Here is a 13,168-nt window from a genome sequence, read left to right as displayed (position 1 = left end):
AACAAATAAATGCTTGGTAATACTAAAGGGAAACAAATTAAGTATTTGGAAGTGACAAACTGGGAACGGAGAGTAGGGTGCAGAAGTCAGGGAAGGTTTCCCCAGAGTGAGAGACATCGAGCTGGATTTAGAGAGGTGAGCAGTGGGGGAAGAGGCATCCCAGGTAGTAGGGCCTGCACACAGCTTGTCCTCCGGAGAGACTGCAGAGCCTGGACCTGAGCCCTGGGGTCTGACCAGAATTGAATTAGGAAATGGTGCAAAGACCAAACGGTGAAGGGTTTTAAAGACCAGGCTGAGGGGTTCAAACTTCCTTCCCGAGTGTTAGGGAGCCCATGCAGGGTTCTGAGCACAGGGGTGACACCAGATCCGTGTCCTAGAAAGGTCTGTCTTTCTAGACAGACAGGGCTGGGGTGGAGGGTGGTTTGGGAGGGGGTAGACTGGAGCAGGAGCCATGGAAAGAGGCTGGAGTAGCAGTGGAGTCAGGAGATGTGGAGGCTGAGCCGGCTGAGATGGAGCAATGGGGAGGAGGCATCAGACCCCAAGGCTGTTTAGGAGAAGGTTTGGGATGTAGGGTGGGGTGAGGAGGAGGCCAACCCTCCCTGGCTTCGGGGGCCCTGGGAGGCCCGTCCCTCTCCCTTTTCCCCAAGGGGCTGTCCAGATGCCCCACTGCCTTGGAGAATGGCGCTAGGGCCAGGCCTCCCCAGATCTGGTCGTGATGGATCTGGACATTATCTGCTTTGGTCACAAGCCGAGTCTTATCATTAGCTAGCTGTGGTCGCTGTCTGGATCTAGTCATTACCAGAGCTGGTCATTACCCAGGGCTGGAGGTTACCTGCTGCCAAATGGACTCTATTTGGTTTGAGTCATTCCATCCTCTTCCAGGGTCCTTCCCGAAGCCCCGGCTCTCTGCCTGAGGACACTAATATTCTGAATTCTGAGGATATATTTTCCCAGTTTCTTTGTTCTCATTTTATTACATGTACAAATGCTTACACAATGTATTTTTTAACTTATCAATTTTACTTTAAAATAAGAACAGCGTCTAGCCTTTTTAAAAAGCGAAATGTTGTATTGATGAGAATTCACCTATGTTGTTGTTAAAAAGTGTAGTTGTGACTCACTCGTTTTGAGGGCCGTGTGTGACTGTACCACAATTCATTTATCTATTCATTCTCTTGCCCATTGATAACTGGATTGTTGTCAGGATTTCTGCTATTACAAACAACGCTGCTATGGATATTCTTGTGCATTTTTCCTGATGCTCCACAAAATGTGGTCCGAGGATCAACAGCCTTAGCATCACCTGGAAACATGTTAGAAATGCAGAATCTTTGGCCCTGCCCTAGATTCGCTGGATCAGAATCTGCCTTTTTGCAAGATCCCTGGGTGATTTCCACGGACATTAAAGTTTGAGAAGCCCTGGCTCCGCATACATGTGCATGGGTGTCTCTGGGCAGACGTATCCAGGAATGGATTCACCGGGTGACAGTGGTATATTGGCACGCCCTCCCCTCAGCAGACAGAAGAGCCGGACCCATCTACATCTTCACTGACACTTAGTATTGTCAGACTTTCTTTGTTTCTGCCAGTTGAATGGGTGTGAAGTGGCATCTCATCATAGTCTTGATTTACATTTCCCTGATGACTAATGAGGTCAGGCACCTCCCTGTGTATTTACTGGCCACGCATTCCCCTTCTGTGAGACATCGTGGTGGTGTTTTTTTGCTTTTGTTTTTCTTTCAGACTCACTCAACTCAGCCCCTGCTTTTATATTTGCTGTTCTGTCAGCCTGAAATACCTTCTGCGTTCCCTGTTCGGTGTCATTTCTTCCAGGAAGCCCTCCCTGACTGCTGCTTGGGCTGTGAGCTGCTTCAGCCTCACAGGCAGGAAAACATGGTGCCACGGCCCCTTCATTTCATTTCCTTATTGAAGAGACTGCAAACCAGTATGACTTGGTTCCTACAGAATTAATTCTTTTTTCAATTTAGTTGCCATAATTTAAATTTAGGAGATTTTGCATTAAAAAATATGAATTGCTGATTTCTTAAAAAAAGAGCGGGGGGGGGAGATGTGGCCCACTGAGCCTCCTTTCCCACATGGCAACAATCAGCTGGCACTGGGGCTGCCCCTACCTACCAGTCCCTAGGACTTCATCCTCATACCCTGCTTCAGTGACCTGCCCGGGCCCTGCGGACTTTAAAGTTTATGACCGTAGCCTAAGCACATCAGTTGTTTACTCCTCTAAATCTCTCCCATCCTTCCCTGCCTCCCTATAATTCTGTTCCTGTCCTTGTTCAGACCTTTATACCTCTCTCCTAGACTGTTACACAAGACTCCCTCCGCCTTCCTTCTCTAGTCTTGCCATTTCTGGTCCACTGACCCCACTCAAGAATCAGCAATGTCTCCCAATTACTTTCCCAGTCACCACCTGACTTTCTTTAAAAAAAAAAAAAAAAAAAGTATTAATACATTATGGATGTTTCATGATCACAAAAAAAGTCTAGAGAACAGTATAACAAACGCCTGGGTACCCACCACCCAACTTAAGAAATAAACCATTTCAAGTGTATTTGAAGCCCCTGTTACATTCCCTTCTCCCTCTCTCTCAGGGTCACTACCCTTTTTAATTTGCTATTTATCACTCCTGTATGTAGTTTGTATGTATGACATATGTATGTGTCCCTAAACAATACACAGTGTTGTGTTGCATGCTTTCAAACTTTATATATCTGACAAAAACTGTTTATCCACCTGCAACTTGTTTTTTTCATCCAACAATATATATTTTTTTATTTAAAAAAATTGTATTGAAGTATAAAGTTCAACAAAGATACACAAATAATAAGGGTACAATTCTGACTTTCCACAGACTGAATCAACAAGTGTGTTTCTGAGATTTATCCTCATAGACATGTGTGGCTTGCATTCACCTATTTTGAAGATCGTGGCGTGGAGAATTTTCCATTGTTTGAATCTGTCGCTATTTATCCAGTCTCCTGATGATGGACAGTTAGTGTCCAGCTTTCCACTATTACAAATGATGCTGCTTGAATATCCTTGTACAAGTCTCCTGGGACCCCTGTGTGAGGTGTCCTCCAACGCAAAGCCTGCTCATCTTTGACCTGATCACGTATTGCCAGGTTGCTGTCTGGCTCCGGGCTCTGAATGGCTCCCAGCTCAGACAATAAGGTCTTCCTAACCCCCCCCCCCCCCCCCCGCAGCCAGTTCTCCTCCCCACTGACACCCTGCCCAAACATACAGTCACCTTCTTGCTGGCTACATGCTTTCTCTCCTCTCCCTAGAACTCTAAACCCACATTTCCTTCCAGACCCTGTGGAGCCACACCTCCTCCAGGGAGCCCTCTTAGGCAACATTGGTCCTCATGGTGTCATCTCCTCTGAGTGACATCTCTAACCACAGTTGTCAAGGTCCACAAAAACAGAGACCAAAAAACAGAGACCTACACCAGACACTGGGAATGGTGAAGGGAGTCATGGATGGACTGGCAGGGAGGGTGAGTAGCTGGGGTATACAACTGATTACTCTAGGCTTTGATGGGTGAATAGGAGTTTGTAGGTGGAGATGGTGGGAAGGCAGTGCTGGCACAGGGAGAGGCAGGTGTTTCTGGGATGGGAATGTGGGCAGAGTGGGCAAATGGGGAACGAGGCTAGAAAAATGGGCTTCGTCGGATTTTGAACACCACCCTTTAACAATCACTGTTCTGACTCTATTTGCATTCAACTAGCATTCTTGGGAGATGTGAGAACCAGGGAGGGTGAGCACATTCATCTGATACCTACTGAATGTCGGGCACCGTCAAGGAGCTTAGACCTATCATCTCTTTGGATCCTCAACCCAAGTTGTAGATACTATACTAATGTTGTCCCCATTTTACAGGTGGCGAACCTGGGGCTCAAAAGGGGCGGTCTCTTATCTACGATCACAGAGCCCCAGAAGTAGTAGGAGTACACAGTCCAGGTCCATCCAGGGATTGTTTTAATCCTGTGCTGCCACAGGCGAGAAGGCACCTGCAGGAAATGGGTCACCAGGACGGGGCACGTGTTCCCAGGCTCAGTAGTCCCAAGTTCAAATCCCAGGAGCCTCCGGACTTGCACGGTGTGGACCTGGCCAGTCTCGTCCACCGTGAGCTTCAGTTTCCCTCCTCCACCCGGCCGACGCCGGGTCCACATAGGTTCCTACTGCCCAGCTCTGTAGCCTGGGGTTCCAGGTTCCCGCGCTACCGCAGCCCACGCTGTGTGACCTTGTGCCAGTAGCCTGCACTCTCTGGGCGGCCGACCGCGGATCTCCAAGCGCCCTTCCGGCTCGCGACAGAGCGTCGCTGGCCGCGGAGACCCTCCCCCTCCCACCCCGGGTTGCGGGGGCGTGGGTGGGGGTGGGCGCTGGCATCGGCGCGCCCCCCCACCCCACCCCCCCCCCAGCCCCGGGCCGGTGGCCGGATCCGCGCCTGGTTTTGGGCGCAGCCGCGCGGCCCCCTCCCCCGCGCGCATCTCCCCGCCCCCCGCCCCCTCCCCGCCGCTCTCGGGGAGCCGGGGCCGCGCGGCTCCTCCTCCCGCAGCCGCATCTGGGGCGCCGCGCCGGCCAGAGGAGAGGCATGGGGCGCCCGCGGGCCGGGGCCCGGGCCGGGGCCTAGGCGGCGGACCTGCCAGCGGACCCGAACGGCGGCGGCGCAGCGCAGCGGCCGAGCGGGCCGGAGGCGGCCGAGGCGCCCGGCGCAGGTGAGGGCGCGGGGGTGGCGCGCAGTGGCCAGACCCCCTTTCCGGGGCCGGTGCGCCCCGTCCCTCGGCGAGACCCCCGATCCGAGTCTCCTCCCGGACAGACCTCCCTAAACCGACGGGCGGCGCTGGCGCAGGAAAGCCCCCTCCCCCTGCCAGTTCCGTCTTCTGAGCCCCCAATCCGAGGGGGCGGTTCTGCGGCTGGCAAGCCCCCTTCTCTGGGTGGGATCCTCCAGTCTAGGTTTTCTTGGACCCCCAAAGCGGGCGGGGGTGGGGGTGGCGTGCCTGGGGCCCGGAACCCCCTAGCCAGGGCTGGACCCCCATTCCACCTCTTTTTCCCGCGGACTCTCCGATGTCAAGAGGCTGCCAAAGCTGGGAAGCCCCTCCTCGGGCCCGACCCTCAATCCGCAGGGCGGCCAGGGGGTCAGGGAGACCCCTCCCCTCCCCACCAACCTTGGGAGCTATGGAGAGGGAGGGCTCTGCCAGCCGGCCGGGGCATTTCTCCATTCAGCCCAGCTGCCTCCATCCCGACTCAGTAGCCTCGGGAGCCTGCCCAGCCAGCACCCCCATTCCGGAGCTCTTTTCCCGGACCCGGCATCTGGGGAGGGGGCGGGGGCAACCCCACCTCCCAGCGCTGCATGGCGCCCCCTCCCTGTTTGCGTACCCGGGAGGGGCTGGGCTGACCTGGGCACCTGGGCTGGGGGGGCGCTCACATGGCCACGGGAGGCCCCCACGTGCGGCGCCCCGCGGTGAAAGGGGTTCGCGTTCAGAGCCCGTGGCAGGTGGACCCGCTGGCCGGAGAGGCCAGCTGGGTCCAGATGTGCGGGGCCTGCTGGGAGGGGACATGTGCTACCTGGACATGTGATGACTGCCCCTGGCCTCTTTCGGCCGAACCTACCGGCTCCAACCCCCCTCCATCGTTCCATTCCTTGGTGTTCTCATCCCTCTCCCTTCTCCCCTTCTTCCTCAGAGCTGCCGGTGTTGCAGAGGGGCGGGCAGCCAGGGACTGTTGATGTTGTGGGAGAGAATGAAATGAGGAAAGGGGCTATGGATTGGCGAAGGCCAGTTGTGGGGAGGTGGGTGAGGGGGTGGATGAGGTGCCCTGAGGATGTAAGCCTCAAGCTTGGGGGGCAGTGCTAATTGTGGGGGGGGGGGAGGGTTCCTGCACCCCCACCTGCCTGGAAGTGGAAATGACAGGGTGGGGGGGCAGGCTGCAGTCCCCAGCCCCAGGAGGCTGCACCGGCCTGCCTCTACCCCTGGTGCACCTTCAGTCTCAGCCTAGCTCCGCAGGGTCCTGGTTCTGGCTGTCTCTGCTCTTGTGCCTTCACTTGTGGGAGGGGGCTGTGTTTTCCTGAAGGCTCAAGGTGGTGGAGGCTGGAGGTTGTACAGGATCATCTCCGAGAGTGGCTGTTGGAGGAGCCCAGTTTCTGTCCCACAGAGGGAACTGTGGGCTGTCTGGTCCCAGGGTGGCCTGAGGGGCCTAAGCCAGACTCCCATGGGCAGCAGGGCTGGGTGGGGCTGCAGAGCTGGGTGACCAATTGGTGGCTGGAGTGCTGGGAGCCACCGCCAGGCCCTGGAACTGGCTGTTGGAGGCCAGTCAGCAGCAGATGCAGAGTGTGTTCCCAGCAGCTCTTGGAGACACTGGCTGTGCACGTGGGGCAGGCGTGTGTGCGTGTGCCTGTGCTGTGGCAGGGGTGCGCCAGGACTCCTGAGTCCTCCTGGAGCCCAGATAACAGCAGCTCAACTTCTGTGAGTGTGCCTCTGTGTGATGTCCATGGCACCCTTCCTTCATTCATCCATCAGAGACTGGACTGGGCCTGTGCTGGATGCTAGAGACATGTAATGATCTGATGTGGTCCCCACCCTCAAGGAGCCCCTGTTTTGTCTGGGGGCAGAGGAGAGACAGTCTGTGCCAGGCTCTGGGGGCAGAGGGCAAGGCCCAGACTAGAGAGAAAGTGTGGGGCAGAGCAGGCCTGATGGCTGGGTTATGTGGGACCCAGGGCAGCATCCGGCTGGTTTCCGCCTTGAAACAGAGCTGCAGGTTCGAGGGCTGTGCCCTGGGTGTAAGGCTGCCTGGCAGCTGAATTGGTGTTTTTTGAAAGGAGGCTGAACAGCACTCGGAGCTAAGGATAGATTGTGTACTTTAGAGCTTTTGTAAGACTTGGTGACGAATTGGACGTACCAGGGGCACCCACTGGCATCTCGTTAATTCTTGTGCAGTTTATGGGGCCACTAGCTTCATAAATGCCAGTGTTTCTACATGATGGGGAGGCTCTGAGGAATTGTTACTGGGCACTCTGTGGGACAGGAGCAGGTGGTCTCTATGCTCCCATATATCTGTGATTAATTGGTAGATTCACTCATTCAGAAAAGCATTAAAAATAGCACTATCTGACTATAGTGCATTTAAACACTTCCACTTATACATTCTATAATGTGAATAAAATCTTGAATGCAGATTTTTTTTTTTTTTTAAAGCACACCATGGGTACTCAATATATGCCCACTACTCCTAGAATGAAGCCTAGCCTCCTCCCCAGACTAGCTACCTTTCTAGCCACATCTTACAGCTCCTCCCTTCCCTCTTTGGCTTGGGTCCCCCTGGCCTGCTTTCAGTTCCTGGAACAGGCCTCATTGCCTCCAGCCTCAGGGTCTTTGCACACGCTGGTTCCTCTACCTGAACACCGCCCCCTTCCCATTTGCCTACTTAATTACTACTTCTCATCCAGACTCAACTTAGGTGTATCACTTGCAGAAGAAAGCCTTCCCTGACACCCAGGCCAGATTGTATCCCTGTCACCACTTCCCAGCCCCCACGGGCCTCTGCCTTCACTACCAGCCACTGTTCCTTATTACTGGATGCCTCTTGATGTAGTTGTGTGGAGCAGAGCAGGGTCATGCCTGCCTCTTTATGCCATCCCACTGGTGCTGAGAACAGGTCTTGGTTCATTCTGGACCCTCGGTCCATTTCTTTGGCTGAATGAATGGACAAGTGTCATTTGGGCCATTCTAAGTCAAGGGCTGGGTGGCAGAACATGGTGGGAGCCTTGACCAGGTCTGGTTGCCAATACAACTGTCCATATGGGCTTCTGGTCTCCAGCTGGGCCTGCAAACTCAAAAGCATTTGGTCAGGCTCTGTGGGGTTAGAGGCCCATAGCCTGTACAATCCCAGTGTGTCTGTAGGACCTCAAAGACTCTATGAGAGAGTGAGGAGCCATGCTTGGGCAGGAGCCTGTGTCTTCAGGGGTATATGGTCTGATATTTACGTCTGCCAATTCATTACACACATCATCACTTCCTTACTTTCATTCAGTAGGTCACTAACTTGTCCACTAGCTTGTCTGCCATTTCCTAATGCTCCATTCTGTCTTCGGGCCACCAGGGCTTCCTGAGGCCTGCTCAGTGTCCCCTAGGGATGGGGACAGAGTCAAACCCACAGGGCTCTGCTCTGTGAACTGTAGTCACCCTGCCAGGCCCTTCCTGGAGGTGAGGGCTGGTGCTGTCCGGTGCTGGGAAGAGTTTGGGCCTGTGGGAAGTGCTTCCTGGAGGACATGTACTAGATCTGGGGTGGATTTGGGAGGATTAGAGGATTTGGGTAGATGGAGAATGGCCGGAAGGGCACTGCTGGCTGAGAGAACTACACTGATGAGAGCTGGGAGGCAGCCACGTGCTGGGCAGGCCTGGGGAAGGGGGCAGCCCACAGGAGGCTTGTCATGGAGGGGGGCAGCGTGCCGGCATGGGGAGTGTCCCGTCTGTGCCCGGAGCCCTGTTGCTGCCTTGCTGTGTGCCTTGAATGCAGCGTGTCCCCTCTCTGGGTTCCCTTGATAAAGTGCAAGCTTGGACCTTGTGATCTCAGAGAATTTCCACCGTCTCAGTGTGGAGTCTGTGATCCTGACAGCCCAGGAGGGGAATTCTCAAGGCCCCTGCCTCTTCTTTGAGCATGTGGAGAGCTGGGATGGGGCTGGGTTTGCTCTAGTGGCTTTGGAGGCCAGTGTGTATTAGCGCTTGGGGCGGGGGTCAACGGGGAGCTGATGAGGCTCAGCAGCTTCTTCTGACAGATGACCTGTCAGTTAAGGGAGTGCGGGGGCTGGCTCTGGTGGGAAAGGCACCCCATTATGCACACTCTCACTGCACCCTTTTTGGAAAAGGCTGTCACTGATGAGAGGCCTCCTGTGTGTTGGACCAAAGACAAGCCCACCCTTGACTTCATCAGACTCCTGTGGGGGGCCCACTAAGACTTATGTGACCAGACTTTTGTCATGGCCCATGGTGGGGGGAAGTGTGTGTTCTGTTCTTACACCCTGTCCACAGTCTGCTGGTGGATGCCCCTGGCCAGGACAGAGGCCTTCAGGCCAGGTACAACAGTTTGCAGAAGATATTTAATCTCCACATCTTTCCACCCCGCCCCCTACCCCCAGAGGTAGGCATGTCTCCATTTAACAGATGAGGAAACTGAGGCTCAGAGAGTTTGGGTAGCTTCCCAAGGTCACCCAGAGGGTGGCAGGAGGTGAACCCACAGCCCAGGAGCCCTTGGGGTGCCCGAGCACAGGAGCCTATTGCTAGCTGATGGCACATCATTTCCTGAGCCGAGGAGTGGGGCTCTGGATCCCTCTGTGCTGGGTTTCGCAACGCCGCCTCCTCCCCGCCAAGCTGTCTGACGTGGCCTTTTCAAAAACCCAAAATGAATGGAAGCAAATTTTGTTTGGAGAATTTTGCTACACCCTTCACCAGGGCTGGTTGCAAAACCAGGCTTGGGGATCCCTGCTGCTGTTGGTGATGATAATGATAATGGCAGTGGTGTCAGTGGCTAACACCCACTCACTGAGCCAACTACCAGTGACCAACTCCCGGGAGCCAAGTGCAGTGCTGGGCCCTCTGTTTAATGAGCACCAGCTGAAAGCCCCTTAAATTCAGCCTCTCCTTTAGTCCCATGACCCCTATTATTATCCCCATTTTACAGATGAGGAGACAGGCGCAGAGAGCTGTAGCTGCCCAAGGCCCCAGAGCTGGCAAAGTGGAGAGTGCCAGGATTTGAATCCAAACCGGTTAGAGTGTAGAATCTAGTCTTCGCCCACATTCTGGAGATGTGTTCGCCAGCAGTGATGGGTGAGGGGGTGTGTGTGTATAGAGGTGCACGTTGGGCGGTGGGAATTGAATGTGGCAGACCCAGACCCTGGCTTGTGGGAACCTGGCCACTCGCTAGAGGTAGGACTTGGCCTGAGCCCACAGCAGCTCAGGAGCGCCCCTAGATGTCAGTGGTCCCTTCCTGGCCCCACCAGTGGCCTGGTGGGTCGCATGGCTGTTAGCAAGAGAAAAATGGCCCCTCCCCGTGACTTTGCTCTTCACTAACTCACAGTTCTGGGAGGTGGCCCATCTATAGGGCTCCAGGGGCATTGGGTGGTGACACGGGTGTGGAGGAGGGACCATAGATGTGGCACGAGACGCTGGATTCCTGGGATCACTCGATGAAGGGGCAGATCCCTCACATACAGCAGCCTCCAGGGCCTAGCACAGGGGTACAGAGGCTTGTGAGAAGGCAGCAGAACAAACGTGGCATTTGCATTCCTTCCTTCGGCCTAAGAAGGCCTGTACAGGTGACCCATCCCCCGGAGTTTGCTTCAAAAATGGCTCTAGCCACATTTGGTACATGAGGGGGTCATCTTTAGAAAGCATATGATGTGGGCAGGTTCTGTCTTTGATAATGGAGAAATGGGGCAGGCATCCTGGCATATAAATGGAGTACAAGACCACTTATTGAGTACCTGCTGTGTACCTTCGCACTGTGCTGGGCCCCATGACAGGGGCTGAGAACCAGACCCTGATGAAGTATTTGTGATTGTGCAGGAGGGGGTCTCGTGCCCCCAGATATCGGGCTGAGGAGTGAAAACTAGGCCTCTGGGTTCACATATTTTTCTCTCTACTGTGACAGATGAGCCTGCGGTGACAGGGGTGGGTCCAGGAGGCTTTTGCTTTGCAGCTCCCAGGAGATGGGGGTTTGGAATGACTGGGGACCTGGTTTGCTGCTGGGACTCCCCTACGGAATCCCAGCACCTCTCTGGGCCTCATGATCTCCATCTGTTTGTTGAAGTTCCGGGGGTTAGGTCTCCAAGGCTTGCCTAGCTCAGCCCTCTGTGACTCCAGGGGTGAACGGAGCTGAGATTCCCTCTGGGAGGTGTCAGGGAGCCCTCCCTGTCCTTACCCCTGACCCTCTGCCTGGCTTCCCACCTATCCCTGTCCCCTAAGCTCAAGCCAGAGGGAGGGAGCCTCTCCTTCCGCCCACTGCGGGCTGACTGCGCGCAGTGACGCAGCAATCAAGGGCTCTGGAGCGCAGCTTGGAGACGGGGATCCGGGTTTGCTAAAGACAGGGGAGAAAAGGCTCTTCCCACCACCCCCAGCTGCCTGCCTGCCTCCCTCCCTCCCCTGGCTGCCGACAAGCCCTGGCACCTCCTCGGCTCTGCCAGATCCACTTGTAGGGTGGGAGGCTCTGCTGTACAGGGCCCAGTTCGAGTCCCAGTGTGTTGGGGCCTTGCTGTGTGACCCTGGCGTGGTTGCCTGCCTTTTCTGGGCAGTGTGCACTGTGAAGGCTGGGCTTTGGGATTCTGAGGCTGACTGGGCAGCTTGTGTTGATGGCTCTGAGGGGTCCCCTGTGACTCAGGAGGAGCTCCTGGAGGGACAGGGCCCTCTGCCACATGTGTTTTCCATATGTGTCCCCCACAGTGGAGGGAGCAAGGTGCTCTGATCATGTCCATCTTACGTCCGAGGAAACTGAGGCTGTACAGCAGGTGAATGCTAGATCTAAGATTTAAACCCAGGTCCGTGTGAGCCAGGCATCCAGGCCAGAAGACAGACCCCAGGCAGGAAGCCGGCTGGGTCACTGTGAGCCTCCTGTTCCCTTCTCTAGGTTTCAGTTTCTCCATCTGTGTGGTAAGGGTGGGGTGGGGTAGGGGGTTGGAGCTGCCCCAGCCCATCTCTGGACCCCTACCTGGCTGCCACTTCTGGGAATTTTCTGAGCTTCCTCATCGACCTCCAACACCCACCCTTGAAGCCAAGGTGTGATGACAGGCAAGGAAGTGTCAGCATCTCGCACTTCTTCTCCAGGGAAACCTGCCACCTTTGGGGTGTGAGAGATTCCTGGAGGACTGGGCATGTGTGAGGCCTTCCAGGGACAACGTGGGTGGGGACAGAGGTCTGGGCAGAGGTCTTGGCTCCCCACTGGGCCAGGCCCGCCTCTGCCGATCTGTAGATCTGACTCTCTCTTTTTTTTTTTTTTAGTTTTTTTTTTTAAATGTTTATTTATTTTTGAGAGAGAGACAGAGTGTGAGCTGGGGAGGGGCAGAGAGAGAGGGAGAGAGAGAATCTAAAGCAGGCTCCAGGCTCTGGGCTGACAGCACAGAGACCAATGCGGGGCTTGAACCCATGAACTATGAGATCATGACCTAAGCTAAAGTCAGACGCTTAACCGACTGAACCACCCAGGTACCCCGTGATCTGACTCTCTTATATCTGGTTTATCAGGGGGCTCTGGGTGAATGTGGGTGTGGACAGGGAGGTGAGGCTACCCTCAGGCCCCTTCTTCGCTCCCCTGCACGCATGGGGGGCGGGTATGTGTGTGTGTGTGAAGTATGTGTGAACGTTTTATGTGGTATGTGTGTATATGTGTGTGGGGAGTGTGTGAGAGATGTGTGTGTACACGTGCGTGTGAGTGACGTCGCCCCCCACTCAAGCCAGGCCTTTTGTGTATTGTCAGGTGCTCTCGACCCTAGGAGGTAGATATTATCATCCCTCCTGACCTCCCTTTCTTTCCTCCCTTTCTTCTAAGTATTCATTCAGCAAACACATGCAAAGTGTCTACTCTGTGCCCAGAGCAGGTGTTGGGCCTATATCAGCCAGTGGAACTCCTGGTCCCTGGCCTGGGGAGCCCGCGATCCTCTTGGGAGGCCAACAGTCATGATAACTTCCCAGACGAATATAAACTCACATCAGTGACCTGTGCTGCTGCCACGGAGTATAAGGAAACCTAGTCTGGTGGGGTCAGGGAGGGCTGCCCCAAGGAGGTGACAGACCTGATGCCTGGGAGGAGAAGGAGTTAACCCTGTGGTGGGCAGCAGGGGCAGTATGAAGTTCCAAAGCCTGGAGAGCAAGGGGCTTCATGTGAGGTGGAATCAGGGCCTGGTGGGATACAGGGTGCACTGCTGACACATGAGGAAACTGAGGCCCGGAAAGGTGAAGCAGCCTGCCCCAGTGGGGCTGGAAACTTTCCAGATGTGAATCAGATCCCCGAGGGGTTCCTGAAGGGACTGCCCTGGTTGTAGTTAGCAGAACTCTTGACTCTCACTGAGGTCCCACAGCAGGTTAGCGTGGAGAGGGGACTCCTCTCCTCAGTACCACCCCTTGCATGGATGCTTCCCACTGAAAGAAACTGAGGAGCCACAGAA

The 13,168-nt window shown here is 55.1% G+C and overlaps 1 protein-coding gene across 1 annotated transcript in view; it reads left to right on the top strand.

The window, feature by feature from the left end:
- Nucleotides 1-4,553: 4,553 nt before the first annotated feature.
- The window catches only part of DLGAP4 (DLG associated protein 4), a 198,111-nt gene continuing 189,496 nt past the window's right edge, over nt 4,554-13,168 (top strand). Inside the window, 1 exon segment of the mRNA XM_019458589.2 lies at nt 4,554-4,736. The gene's annotated coding sequence lies outside the window, so the exon portion shown is untranslated.

The sequence above is a fragment of the Panthera pardus genome, unplaced genomic scaffold, assembly GCF_024362965.1.
Source record: "Panthera pardus isolate Hobbes unplaced genomic scaffold, ASM2436296v1 HiC_scaffold_25, whole genome shotgun sequence".
NCBI classification, from domain to species: Eukaryota; Metazoa; Chordata; class Mammalia; order Carnivora; family Felidae; genus Panthera; species Panthera pardus.
The sequence above is the reverse complement of the archived record's forward strand: the minus strand, read 5'-3'. Positions and strand labels throughout refer to the sequence as shown.